This window comes from Panthera pardus, unplaced genomic scaffold (genome assembly GCF_024362965.1).
Source record: "Panthera pardus isolate Hobbes unplaced genomic scaffold, ASM2436296v1 HiC_scaffold_11, whole genome shotgun sequence".
Taxonomy (NCBI): domain Eukaryota; kingdom Metazoa; phylum Chordata; class Mammalia; order Carnivora; family Felidae; genus Panthera; species Panthera pardus.
This window is the reverse complement of record NW_026526666.1, coordinates 87,184,610-87,196,740: the sequence shown is the minus strand read 5'-3', so window position 1 is coordinate 87,196,740 and position 12,131 is coordinate 87,184,610.

Sequence of the window (12,131 nt, the reverse complement as noted above, 5' to 3'; positions counted from 1 at the left end):
GAGTGAGGGTGGCAGGACCATGCCTGCCTAGATCAGGTCCCCGGTGAGTGCCTTTCTACCTTCTCTGGACTCTGAGTGAGAAAAACCTTTACCTTAACTTCCTAGCTTTCCTGGTATAGTCCAAGAACCAGCAGGCCCAGCATTACCTGGAAAAGGTGTTAAAATGCAGGTTCAAATCAACTCAATCTGAATCTTATAACTTATTTGTTGGCAAAATGTTTACGCTTAAAAAGCATATTTTTAGGGGCACCTGGGTGGCGCAGTTGGTTAAATGTCAACTTCGGCTCAGGTCATGATCTCGTGGTTGGTGGGTTTGAGCCCCATGTGAGGTTCTGTGCTGACAGCTCAGAGCCTGGAGCCTGCTTTGGATTCTGTGTCTCCCTCTCTCTGACCCTCCCCTGCTCATGATCGCTCTCTCTCTCTCAAAAGGAAATAAATAAACTTTTAAAAAAATTTAAAAACACACATTTTTAAACATCCCTCTTGTTCCCTTCAGTGCAGAGCACATTGTAAATTTTCAATAAATGCAGATTTACAAATTGGACCCAGATGAATATATTCATTTTATTTTAAAAAAATATGCCATATTTCTTTTATTTTTTCTTTTTTCCATTTTGTTTTTGAGAGAGTGTACACAGGGCAGAGGGAGGGGGGAAAGAGAGAGAGAGAGAGAGAGAGAGAGAGAGAGAGAGAGAGAGAATCTTAAGCAGGCTCCGTGTTCAGTGCTCAGAGCAAAGCCCAACTCAAGGCTTGATCCCAGGATTCTGGGATCATGACCTGAGCCGAAATCAAGAGTCGGAAGCCCAACCAACTGAGCTATCCAGGCTTCCCTGCCAGATTTCCTTTCAATTAAAACTTTCCAAGGGGCACCTGAGTGGCTCAGTTGGTTAAGGATCTGACTTCCGCTCAGGTCACGATCTCACGGTTCATAGGTTCGAGCCTCATGTTGGGCTCTGTGCTGATAGCTCAGAGCCTGGAGCCTGCTTCGGATTCTGTGTCTCATTCTTTCTCTGCCCCTCCCCCACTTGTGCTCTGTCTCTCAAAAATAAATAAATGTAAAAAAAATTTTTTTTAATTAAAACTTCCCAAGATACATTTTAATTGATTTGCAGAAGTTTGACCAGTCAAGACTTTGATATACTGCAGAAGCACTAGGCCCATTTGTATTATATACCTGGCTCCAGAAATCGCCAAGAAGGCCTATGTGAATGACATAGCAGTTCTCATACCTCAACCTGAGGAATGTTGTTTCAAAAATGTAGACTCCAGGGGTGCCTGGGTGGCTCAGTCGGTTAAGCGGCCGACTTTGGCTCAGGTCATGATCTCGCAGTTCGTGAGTTCAAGCCCCGCATCGGGCTCTGTGCTGACAGCTCAGAGCCTGGAGCCTGTTTCAGATTCTGTGTCTCCCTCTCTCTGACCCTCCCCCGTTCATGCTCTGTCTCTCTCTGTCTCAAAAATAAACGTTAAAAAAAAAATTTTTTTTTTAATTAAAAATAAATAAATAAATAAATAAATAAATAAATAAATAAATGTAGACTCCAGGGGTGCCTGGGTGGCTCAGTCAGTTAAATGTCTAACTTGGTCCCAGCTTAGGTCTCGATCTCAGGGTCATGAGTTCAAGCCCCACGTTGGGCTCCACCCTAGGCGTGGAGCCTAGTTAATTTAAAAAAATGATACATACACGGGGCGCCTGGGTGGCTCAGTCGGTTAAGCGCCTGACTTCGGCTCAGGTCATGATCTCACAGTTAGTGGGTTCAAGCCCCTCATCAGGGTCTGTGCTGACAACTCAAAGCCTGGAGCCTGCTTAGGATTCTGTGTCTCCCTCTCTCTCTATGCCCCTCCCCCACCTGCACTGTCTCTCCCTCTCTCTCAAAAATAAATAAACATTAAAAAAAATTTTAAAAATTATATATATATATATATATATATATATATATATATATATATAGGGCTCCATGTTGGACTCTGTGCTAATGGTACAGACCTTGGTTGAAGTTCTCTCTCTCCCTCTCTCTCTGCCCCTCCCAGTGCTCATGCTCACTCAAGCCCACTCGAGTATGCTTGCACACTCTCTCTCTCTGTCTCAAAATAAACAAATAAACTTAACATATATATATATATATATATATATATATATATATATATATATATGTTCCCACATTCCACAGCAAGTCTGACTGTAGGTCTGGGGAGGAATCTGAGAATCTATATGTTTAAAACCTCAGTGTTCGATGCTGTTGTGAAATTATTGTTCATTTTTTATGGTGTAGTCATTTGATTTTTTAAAGAACCTTTATCTAAACTATTGAAGGATAAAATGATACAATATCTGGGATTTGCCCCAAATAACACCAGTGTAGGGAGTGGGTAATGATAGAGAAGAAACAAATGTCAATAACTGTCGAAACTGACCGATGGGTAGGTGATACTATTCCCTCTACTTTTCCATGTTTGAAATTTTCCAGAATTAGAGGTTTAGGGAAAAATAAACCTCTTCTGGTGGTTCTAATGCAGCAGCCTATGGAACCGTGTTGAAGATTCATTGGAATAACCCCTCAGAAGACTGTTTCCTCTCTTACAGCCTGATCTTAAAGGAATCTTTTGATCAATAACCCTTTTTACCACCCTTAAGTGTTCTGGTTTGGAAGGATAAGCAGAGCACTTTGTGTGGCAAGGTGGAGATCTTCTCATTTGCAATCAAGAGATACCTCCCTAGAATTTAAACTTTAACTGACTACTAGCCTTGACTGCCTTTCCTCCTCTCTCTGATAAATGATGAGATAGTGGACTGATATGCCTGTTTCTCACGTTATCAGTAACCTGGAGAAGAAACCTGGGGGCAGAATATGGACAGGTTGTAATACTGATTCTTGTGATTTCAAAATGATGAAAACCTCTCTCTTTCTGGTTTCACATTCCTTTGGTCTTTTATAGGAAGACACTTTAGGACTATAAAGAAAAGCAAGTGTGTGACTATCAAAAAGACAGGAGAGAGGCACCTGGATGACTCAGTCGATTGAGCAACTGACTTCAGCTCAGGTCATGATCTCGCCATTCCTGAGTTCGAGCCCCGTGTATGGCTGTGTGCTGGCACCTTGGAGCCTGGAGCCTGTTTTGGAATCTGTGTCTCCTCTCTCTCTCTGCCCCTCCTCCACTTGCGCTATGTTTCTCTCTCTCTCTCTTTCTCTCTGTCTCAAAAATAAATAAAGATAAAAAAAAAAAAAAAAGACAGGATCATGGCTACCTCCAAGGAGGGGGCCACATGAGGGCTTCTATGGGCTGGCAGTGTTCTCTTTCTTGACTTGAACAGTAACCACACAAGATTTCGTTATGGGATAGTTTATTAAACTCTACAGCTTGTTTTGTTTAGTTGTGCATAATATGTTACACCTGTGTCTAGAGGCTGCCTTTAGGCAAACAGGTTTGAGTGACAGAATGTAGAAAGGGCCATGGCAACCACCTGGCTGAATACAGACAGGTCCATCAGGTGACCCACCTCAAATATCCATAGGCCCTAACCTGACCAATGAGCTACTTACAACTAGGCACGGCTATCAAAAAAGGGGAAGATTCCATATGTCACCATACCTCCTCACTTTTCCCCTTTAAAAACAGCCCCCACCCACTGCCTCCTTAAAGACAGCCTGTCCTCTGCTGTCCTAGCCACCACTTCCTTGCAGGTGTATTCAATAAACTTCTATGACCTTTGTTCTGCCTCAGGTGAATTCTTGTCACCTTGTGGGCCACTGACATCCACCCAATCAGTAACCCCACATTTGGGGACCCTCATCTGATCAGGAAAGACACCCCCATTTAGACACCACATTTGGTGGCTCGTACGGGGAGATTTTGTAGCGCCCTCGCACACATTTGGGGGAACACTGCACAAGGAGACTTTGCCAGTCTGAAACTCTCCCCGGATTCTCCAGGAATTTGTCGGGACTTTCCCTTGGTGGATCAACTCTAGCACTCCTTGGGGAACTGATGGACCTGGGCAGGGGTTACTGCTTGGTGAGGATCTGAAGCTGGGAGACAGAACCGGCTGGACTGCCCTTGTCTGAAAATGTGAGGGATTTCCCCCTCAGCTCTTTGTAGGGACCCTTCCCTCCCTTTCCTTTCTCTTTTCAGCCGTTGTAGCCTAACCCCAGTACCTCCCAGACAATCGAAGCCCTCTGGTTAGGGTGGCTTCCAGGTGTGTTCTGAAGGTGTGAGAGTGAACAGATCAGACTGCTCATGTTGGTAAAGGCTAAGGACCCCTTTCCAATGCCTTCTCACTTTGTCCCCAAGGCCTGTTCCCAAAGTCAGGTGCAACTGGCTGCTCACTCAGAGCGAGTCCACACACCTTATGGACTCAGGTGGGACCTTTCCCGACACTGGCTGACTCTCAGCCACCTCACTTCTCTCGGCCTGTGCCCCTTTTCCTGTGTTCCCACAGATCCAGCATCATCTTGATCTGAAGGCAAACATGCTCCTAGTCCAAGTGGTGAGTTCTCCCCCTCCTTTTTTCCACTCAGTCTGGACAAAACCGTGTCTTGGCTCTACTTGTTACCAGGGGACACCCCAAAAGGAAGTGCCATGCTGTTTGCTTCAACCCCTTTCCATGGTGGGACACCACCAGAAAGGTCAGTCCTCCTGTTATAGGTCCAGTCTGTTTCCAGGTCAGCAGGATGCCCTGAATGAAATTGAGACCACGCATGGGAGCTCCATTCCCTCCAGCAGGTCACTCCTTTGAGAATTGGCAGCCAGTCTTTCCCACTATGCAACCTCCTCTCTTTCTTTGGACTCACCCTTGGGCTGTGTTCTGAAAAGCTGGAACAAATTTGACAAACTCCCAGATCAAGAGGTATAGCCCTCTGACAGAACTGTTTCTTCTGATACTCTTCCCCAGCTTGACCTCCTTTGCTGGAGCTCCAAATGGTCGGGAGTTCCATTTGGGTCTTGCTCGGTTTCATGGCCCTAAATCGGGACCTTGACCTAAGAGCCTCTTGCAGAATATGTTTGGCTGCTAACCAGTCACCTCTTGAGATACTGGCTACTGACTCTCACTGTTCCTCCTTCCCATAGACCCAGGTTATTCTGGCTGTATGTGGGGGCTTTTCCCTCATTCGTTTCCTGGGTTAACAGCTATGATAATTAGAGCCAACTGTGGTTAGTCTACTTAGGGAAGAGGACCCTAAGGAATATTCCCAAGCAGCTGCCGAAACTCCTTTTGTTTCAGGGAAGCTCCCTGTCCTCTCTGGCCTGAGAGGAACTGCCTATTCCTTCTTGTTGGTGAAAAAACATGGCGTCTGTTCATCTATCTGACCTTATCTGCTCATCTGGCAAGCTTTAGAACGGGGAACCCTCTTTCTCTCCCCTCTGGCAGCACTTTCACCTCTTCTTCCCTCTCCTCCTCCTGTTCCTGCACCACCGTGGGTGCAGCCTGAACAACTGGTTCGTATACCATTTTTGGTGCTTATGGTGCCTTTGGCTCTTCCTTCAACCCTTGCTGTCAAGGAGCAAAGAGCACCCCCTTGGACTTACACCCCTCACTTCAGATTTCCCCACCAGTGCCCCGGGTAAAAACTGGCAATGGAGAACAAACGGCTTAACTTTTAAGTGGACCAAAGTGGAACACAATTCAACATTTAAACTAATTGAAACTTATTCTACCAAGGTTTGCTGAAGATCAAGTAAGCTCATGTTAACTCTGTTGCAGTTTGTCAGCAAAACGATGGCTTGTCTCTTTCAAAGTTTTCACAGGGAATTGTTAAAATCGTTTTTGGTAACCTGAAACTTTAAAGTTTTGCTTGGATGATAGATTGGATTGAACTCGTTAGACATCTAGGTCTTTTCCTCATAGAATGGAGTGCTAAAGCATTGATTACTGAAAGTAGGTTTGTGTTTTTCACTTCTTATTGCAGAGGAACTAAGGATATTTGAGTGTGTTGAAAAACATGCTTTGTGCTGAATTGATTCATAAATTTTCCATCTAAACAATTCTGGTGTAACAATTCACCATTGGTCACTACTTAGTTTTCACTGGAGACTAAGGTTCTTTTTTTTTTTTTAAATATGAAATTTGTTGTCAAATTGGTTTCCATAAGACTAAGGTTCTCTTAGTTCAAAATTCTGCTAAATGTATTTAAGACTGATGGAAATAAGGGGGGAAAAACTATGTCAGAAAGTAAGAAATGTGTAAGAAAGATTAGGGAACGGGAATATATTTTTGTTGAAAGAAAAGAAAGTAATTTTGTCATAAAATGAGACTGGTTGTTTGGAGAGAAATGGCTTGGGACAAAATCTGAATGCAAAAGAAAGTTGCACAGGGTTTGTGAAGGGAAATCTTTGGAACGGAATTTTACGTGTGGTCAGGATGGACTAAGATAAAAATGAGTGAATTTTAAAGGGGCACCTGGGTGGCTCAATCAGTTTAGTGTTCGACTCTTGATTTGAGCTCAGGTCATGATCTCACTGTTCCTGGGATCACGTCCTGCATCAGGCTCTGTGCTGACAGCCTGGAGCCTGCTTGGGATTCTCTCTCTCCTTCTCTCTCTGCCCCTACCTTGCTCACACACTCTCTCAAAATAAATAAATAAACATTTAAAAAAATAAAGTACACTGGTATAAGACTGAAATTCTGCTTTCGCTCTGTTAAAAAGACAGTTTTCAGGGTGCCCGGGTGGCTCAGCCATTTAAGCACCTGACTCTTGATTTCAGCTCAAATCACTATCTCATGGTTCATGAGTTTGAGCCCCACGTCAGGCTCCACACTGGCGGTGAGGAGACTGCTTGGGATTTTCTCCCTCTACCCCTCCCCTGCTCTCTTTCTCTCTCTCAAAAATATATAAATAAACTCAAAAACATAAAAAGACAAAGTTTTCTTGGATTGTTATCTGCTCTTGATAAGAAAATGTGAACAAAGTTGTTTTTTCTTTTCTTTGCCCAGAAAAACCAGTTTCTATGTTTTGTCTTTATCAGGTCTTTGATGATCTGTAATCCTATTTAGGCATGTGCTTTAAAACTTTCTAAGGTTTTTAACAACCCAGAGATTCAATGTGTCACAGAAATAACTGAATTTCCTTGTCAATTCCATCATAATAAACTCTCGTATCAGATTGTTAACAATGTCCATTTTGGAGTTCCTTGTATTTATAGTTATTGTTCTGATGCTCTTGAGAACCATGTTTCATCTTCAAGGAGATTCATAAGAATGTTGACAAATATAGGTATTTGGTATCTTTAAGTTCATAAAATTTAAATGTTAAGAACTTCCAGAACTAACTAAAAAGCTTCATTCAAACTGAACAAAAATTAGTAGCATGGAACTAAATGAACTGAGGAAAATGATTATGGTTTTTGTGACTTGCTTAAAATATTGCTGGCTCTCTAATGTTTGCTCTTCCAGATTAAGGACACTTTCTCATGAGATATCTATGACTCACAGAAATATGATAAAGTATTCATTTGTAAAACAATTGAAGCCTTTAATTTTTCTGTCTCTACCTGAGCCCTCTGAAATTCAAAAAGTCTCAGTAAGTATTCTTTCATTCATGACAAGCATAGTTATTTACATAAGTTCAATAAGAATCTTTTCTCCTTATAACAGGACACCATTGGAAACATTGGTTATTTTACAAAGGCTTTGACTAGAATTTCATATTTGAGAGAGACATACATAGTTCAGATATGACCAGACAGCTTTAAGGAACTAAGATTGACTTTATTGAAACATGAATCCAATAAAGCCCCTTGGAACTAGGTTCTTTTTTTTTTTTTAATGTTTATTTATTTTTGAGAGAGAGAGAGAGAGAGAGAGAGGGTAGGGTAAGAGAGAGAGGGAGACACAGAATACAAAGAGGCTCCAGGCTCCGAGCTGTCAGCACAGAGCCTGATGCAGGGCTCCAACTCACGAGCCATGAGATCATGACCTGAGCCGAAGTCAGCCGCTTAACTGAGCCACCCAGGTGCCCCTGGAGGCTTAATAAAGCCCTTTGGAAATGTTGGCCTGATACCTTGCTTACAGATTTCCCAGGAGCCTTTAGCAGGTGAGTAAAGAATGTCACTTCTGGCAGGTGCAGGAAGTTTGGGATATTTGGGGGACCTAGAGAAGAGGAATTCACCCAAATCTACAGGTATTGCAGGCATGTCTGATGGCAAGTATTTGGCTTGGCTTCTGGCCTAGAAAGGCTACTAAGAGTTCAATTGAGATTCCTTATGAAAAGTTCCAGCAAAGCAAATTTTGAAAGATCTTTATGATCAATCACTATTCTTGTTGAGTTTATGTAAATAATTAGGCCAAGTCTGTTAAAATTGGACTTGTTTTTTGGACAAACTAGTCTTGATTTGGCTATCTCAAGAAATAAGGGTGATTTTATTTTTTTATTTTTTTCAAGTTTACTTTGAGAGAGAGAGAGTGCAAGTGGAGGAGGGACAGAGGGACAGGAGGAGAGGCAGAGAGAGAATCCTTGCTGTCCAGCACAGAGCCCGATGCAGGGCTCAGTATCATGAACTGTGAGATCATGACCTGAGCCAAAACCAAGAGTTGGAAGCTTAACTGACCGAGCTGCCCAGGCACCCAAGGGTGATTTTAGAAAGAAAAATTACGTTTCAATAACACACCTTTATGGATGCGAAATTCTAGTTCTGATTGTCTTTGAACTTTTGTGTTTGTTGTTTGCCTAAGCTAGACAGCTTGAGGTAAACTTCAGAGAGAAATTGCCACAATAGCTCATGATTAGACAGTCTTCGTGCTTGGTATTCTGTGGGGATTACAACAAGACCCCATGGGCATATGATTTTTTTTTTAAGTTTATTTATTTTGAGAGAGAGAGTGTGTGCACATGAGCACAAGCAGGAGAGGGGGAGAGAGGGGAGAGAGAACCCCAACAGGCTCCACGCTGCCAGCTTGAAGCCCGACATAGGGCTCAATCTTGTGACTCTGGGATCATGACCTGAGCTGAAATCAAAAGTCCGACACCTAACCAGCTGAGCCACTGGGGTGCCCTGACACATGATTATTTGAACAGCTGGAAAATGGAATGGCTTCCCCGACAACTGTGTAACTCACGTAGCACCTTGACCGATGCTGTGTGGCTGGGATGACAAAATCCCTCCTTAAAAGCCAGAGCATACCCACGGCATGGGGTTAACTATGGACTTATGAAGATAATGGATGGCCCCACTTTCTTTACGATTGGATTGGATGATGCACTTGGGGAAGCCCATACCCCCAGATGAGCCTTCCCCCACTTGCCAGTGATTCCTCGTAATTAGGATATTGTTAAGGCTAGACCTCAAACAAAGAGCTCTTCTTGATGGTTTTATCCCTTAGCCATATTTGTCCCGGGAACTACCTCTATTGATAGAAAATTGCAAATAGAACTTTAGCCAAGCATACAATGGCCATCTTTAACCAAGCCCAACTCACAGTTATCCACAAATTCAAAAGGTAGCCCTCCAAAATCGATGATCCTTGATATCCTCACTGCAGCTCAAGGAGGAACCTATGCTTTATTAAAACACAGTGTTATGTATGTACTCCAGATTACCGCAAAAGTATGACAGGGTTACTAACCGACATAAATACTCACATTGGCGCTTTAAACGATCTCTCTCTCTCTCTCTCTCTCTCTCTCTCTCTCTCTCCTTTAATGATTGGTTCAACTCCTGGGCTGGAGGAAGATTTTTGTCAACTATCAAAGGGCTCTTCGTTGGGCTTCTTTTTCTTTTTGTTATTCTAATTACACAGTATGTTATATCCCTAGGGCAAACTGTCCCCACCATTAATGACCATCAAAACCATTACAACCCAAAACCTGATCCCTCTTTCTCACATAACATACATCCAAAACTTACATCCAGGGATTGAGTGTATCATGACTCTTTGCAGGACAAAAAGCTACTCGCACCTGTCAGGACTGGACCCTGTTGAGTCCTCCTAAACACTCCAACAGTGGAAAAACTTCACGGCTTCTCCGCGTGGATCCATCTTTCTAGAATCGAGACTGCTCTAGCCCCAGATGAGGAACCCTTGGCTAAGTACAGCTCTAAGCTGGTTGGAGATCTACACCTGTTATTCAAACCAGACTCGGGTGATACACACCCAGAGGCCTAGAAGCCCATGAATCCAGCCTATCGCCTCATTCAATCTCTCTCATTCAATCATTCTATATTGTCCTTAGATAAACTCCCTAAATATTTTCCTCCCAAAACTCTCACATGATTTCTCCTTCCCAATTCCAAGACTTCATTCTCAACTGTTTCTTTCAGGGTGTCTTTCCAAATCTACTTGATCAGAAATCATAACTTACCTGGAGTTTCCCACCAGCCTTGATGTCCTGCTCTCACAATACAATCCTCATCCCCTTTGGGGGCTAATTTTTGTCTTTCTTATCATAACCTTTTGGTTTCCACCTTCGGGGCCATGCATCCTAAGGATGGTTTTCCTGGAAAGAAATCTGTTCATGGCTATCCTAACTCCTTCCCTTCTTAGGGCCCCTGGCCTCAATATTCCTACTCCAATTACTGGTCCCCCTCTCTTTAATCTCTTTATTAAATTTGTCTCTTCTAGAATCCAACAATTCCATATACAAATAATGCCTCGGAGCACCTGGGTGGCTTAGTCGGTTGAGCGTCCACTCTCGATTTTAGCTCAGGTCATGATACTAGGGTTGTGGGATAGAGCTCCGTGCTGACTGTGGGGTCTGCTTGGGATTCTCTCTCTTTTCTCTGCCCCTCTCCTGCCCACTCATGCACTCGTTCGCTCTCAGATAAAATATTTTAAGTAATAATAATAAAAATAAAAATAAAATACTTTCTGTAAAGTGAGCTCCCCAGGACACTAGTTCTGGAGGATGTCACATGAATGGATAAGTTGGAAAATACTGTGTTAGATATTTAATTTGCAAAAAAAAAAAAAAAAAAAAAAAAAAAAATGAAAGAAAAAATGAAGAGGCAGTATTTCAAACACCATGAATCAGATGGACCAATCATCATCTAGAGTTATAGTTTCCTTTATGGCAGGACTGCTCAGAGCCTTTACTTTGCTGCTGTGTTCTGAATGTCGTAAAAATGGGACATCCTCGACAGCGTTCCTCAGATTTATAAGTTTGCAGGGCTTCAGACCCAATTAATGTGTCTCCTCAGATCCGCTCAGCTTCACCTCTCTCCTAGCCCTTGGGCCCCTCCGGCGGCAGGGATGGGGGTGGCTACTCTGGCCTTGGTCATTACCTCATCCCCTAGCACTGGTGGCTGGCTGCCTTGGCCTTCCCCGGATGAAGTCTGGTGGGCTTCAGCAGAGCCACTGTTGTGCCCACTGCGGTGGGACCAGCACCCGTGTCCAACCCGACTGGACCGCTGGGGCTCTGCTTACTCCACCACCTGTAGGCCCAGGGGTACCCGGCCTCCCCCGAAGCTGCCCCAAGGGGTCAAGTGGTGAAACCTGGAAGTTCAAGGGAATTAACCCTCTGGCAGGCCACTTCGATTCTGAGACAAGAGACAAAATTCCCTCGTTCTTCCCTCTGATGAACTGCTTTGAGCTGTATTGTGTTATGACCTGCTAGAAACATCTCACGTGACTGAGCAAGGGGCGGGGGTGGGTGGGGGGTCCTCTTGGTGGAGCTGTGGCCAGCTCAGCTATGTGACACTCTGTATTTGCTTCCCTCCTTTCCTGCCTCATTTCTACTGGTTCTCATTCTGGCTGCCCTGGGATCGCTCCTAGACTAAAGCATTTTTTTCTAATGTTTGTTTATTTATTTTTGAGAGAGAGAGAGCAAGCGGGAGAGGGGCAGAGAGGGAGAGGGAGAGAACCCTAAGCAGGCTCCGCGCCATCAGCACAGAGACTGACGCGGGCCTCGAACTCGCAAACCGTGAGATCATGACCTGAGCCGAAATCAAGAGTCAGACGCTTAACCGAATGAGCCACCCAGGCGCCCCTAAAGCATCGAAGCTTTCTTTGCTTCAGTCTCTGAAGAACCAGAGGACAAAGCATTGAACCTGTTTCTCGGAGCGGATTTTCCACGAAGCTCCCGTTGGGAAATGCTAATTTAGAGAATTCCTTCTTTGTCGCGTTGGACATCTAGTGTGGCCCTTACTGTCTGCCTCCTGCTGCACATTTTCCATCCGTTCGTTTGTCCAGCCTCTCCGCGCTC